The sequence below is a fragment of the Protomyctophum bolini genome (genome assembly GCF_963924005.1).
Source record: "Protomyctophum bolini genome assembly, chromosome: 16".
In the NCBI taxonomy this organism is placed as follows: Eukaryota; Metazoa; Chordata; class Actinopteri; order Myctophiformes; family Myctophidae; genus Protomyctophum; species Protomyctophum bolini.
The window spans coordinates 34,129,637-34,132,136 of record NC_137877.1 but is presented as its reverse complement, the minus strand read 5'-3'; the positions used below and the strand labels follow the sequence as shown (position 1 = coordinate 34,132,136).

General features: G+C 41.2%; 1 protein-coding gene across 2 annotated transcripts in view; it reads left to right on the top strand.

The window, feature by feature from the left end:
• Positions 1-2,368, top strand: part of inhbb (inhibin subunit beta B) — a 14,539-nt gene extending 12,171 nt beyond the window's left edge. For both annotated transcript variants that reach the window (XM_080786676.1, XM_080786675.1), the window contains exon 2: positions 1-2,368. This exon is cut by the window's left edge and continues 1,013 nt beyond it. The gene's annotated coding sequence lies outside the window, so the exon portion shown is untranslated.
• Positions 2,369-2,500: the final 132 nt, after the last annotated feature.

Sequence of the window (2,500 nt, the reverse complement as noted above, 5' to 3'; positions counted from 1 at the left end):
AGTGTGTCGACACGCTGCACGGAGCGTGCGTTTGCACGTGCGCACGCGCGTGCACACGACTATTTATCAGACTATATAGCGGGCTTTTCGCTATCCGTATAAAGACCTTTGACCTGGCAATGAGCTATGGGAAGAGAAGGGAACAGTTTTCACCAAATGATATAATATCTATTTGATATATAGATATATATCTATATATCTTATATATAGATATATATATACACTGTATATCTATATATTCTGTCCTCTAGTTTGCCATTCCTAGTCAAAAAACAATGGCTCATCATCTCTCTCATGAAGACCACAAAGCGCTTAAGTAAACAGGGAAAGTGACATTACTGGCTCCACCCTCTTCCTCCTCGTCGCCCAATCACGATTATCTCCACCTCGACCCTCTCTCAAGTACTTAAGCACACTACAGACTATTTATATTTATATATGTGTATATAAATATATAAAGCACTGACACATTCATACGCTTAAAGAGTTCAGAACACCAGCACTTCCCTACTGTCCCCACAGACAGACAGACAGACAGATGCTGTCTGCTGGACAGAGATCAATATCTCCACAGCGTCAGTCATGGACCGACGGCTGTCGCTGTCGTCGTCATTGTTGCTCTCATCGCTGGTTGGTGTTTGTCGGACCCTAGGCCTCTGGACCCCGGCAGTCTTGACCGGGGCCAGAGTGTCGCAGGCTCTTGTTAGCATGGTGGTAACCAGGTGAAGATGGGATTTCCTTCCTTCCTTTCAAGTGCGAGCTTCCCTCGAACACACCCCAGAGAGAGAGAGAGAGAGAGAGAGACAGAACCCCACAAACTGCAGGCCTGACCCCGCTGCCTTCAAGCAGAGCTGTCTGTGGACCGGACGGAGGGGCTGTGTGCAGCGCAGCACTTGGCGGAATCCGTTGAAACGCACAACCCTTTTTGAATAGCACTTGCAGAATGAAACATGCCTTTCCGAGGGGTACCGAGTGTCCTGTCCTATATCGATAAAACGAAACAAAAAGTGCCACATGAACTATGCAATGTACAGTAGACCCATAACCCATTACTCTACAAACAGTGGTTCTCAGACGGTGTGCTGGGGCACGCTGGTGTTCAAGAGACAAGTCCAGGTGTGTCACGACAATATTTACAACTAACTTATGAATTACATTATTATTATTTTTTATTATCAGTACTTTGTACACACTCATTTTCAAATACAGAGGCAAATTATATATCATAAAAAAAACGTTTTTAACCACTTTCAATCTGTTGTCCCTATTTTGGGCATGTAAGGTAGGGTGGGGGAAAAAAGACTCCCCCTCACCAAAAAAAAGAATAATAAAAAAAAAAAAAGTGAAATAGCAGATCTGCAAGTCGCGATGCAACGTGTTGTGCTATTTTCACTATGAATCCAGGTGTGCCTTGAGATTTTGACTTGCCCATTGGTGTGCCTTATGCACAAAAAAGTTTGAAAACCACTGATCTACAAGACTGAGCTTCCTCTCTTCCACTCTCTCTCTCTCTCTTCCTCCCTCTATCTCTCTTCCTCCCCCCCCCCCTCTCTCTCTCCTTTAGTCTTCAGCTCTTAATCGATACTTGAAAAGTGATCTTTCGCTTTCCTCTCCAAAGCGAAGGGTTTTCGTGATGTTTGCACTGACATGTTGTGGGATTAGCAAGACAAAAGCAAAAGGGGAATTTTGCCCATTTTGAACCTAAAGCCCTTTGTTCTGATTGGAGGAGATAATTGAGTGCAGGGGAAAAAATACCCTATGTCGTCTGTATTCTGTGAAACGCCGAGTTTGACGTCATCGGGTGTACGCTTGTGTATTTCGCAAAGGAACTACATAGAAGAACGTAGGGCGTTCTTTTCTCCCATGATCTCCTCACATCAGAACAATGGGGTTTAGTCTCAAAATCGGCCAAGTTTACCTTTAAAGGAAAAAAAACTGCCATTGAAAAGTTATTTTTATAGAGAGTAAATTGATTTTTTTCAAATGTATTTTACCTAATTAAAGGAACCAAAGAGGCCAAGAAAGATGGCGAGGCCATCAAGTTATTGTGTACAAGACTGTTTGTGATCACTCGTGGAATGAGGCCTACTTCTATATCAGGGTACGACACCATGATCCCATTTCTTTAGTCCTGTGTTTTCTTTCTGTTTTGTACACTTCACATTTTCATCTTTAATTCAATTGTTGTTGTTTTATTTTTGTTTTGTTTTCAGTTTTCTATTTAATAAATAAAAGTTATTTTTAGTTTCTGTTTGAGAAATCATCTAGTCAAATAAATGTCACCTGTACAGTTTATGTAAAATAAATAATAAAATATGTTTCTTAAATATTTTGTAACTTTAAAATAAATTCTGACTCTTATTCCGAACGCATCGTGTCAATTGAAGAGCTCTTGTGTGTTTCCGTGAGCGAATATCCTGTTTCTCAGTCAATTTGTCTCTGAGAATGAAGGTGGGGAAAAAGTAGCACCAACTCCTAAACCTATTCTATAACTCTAAAT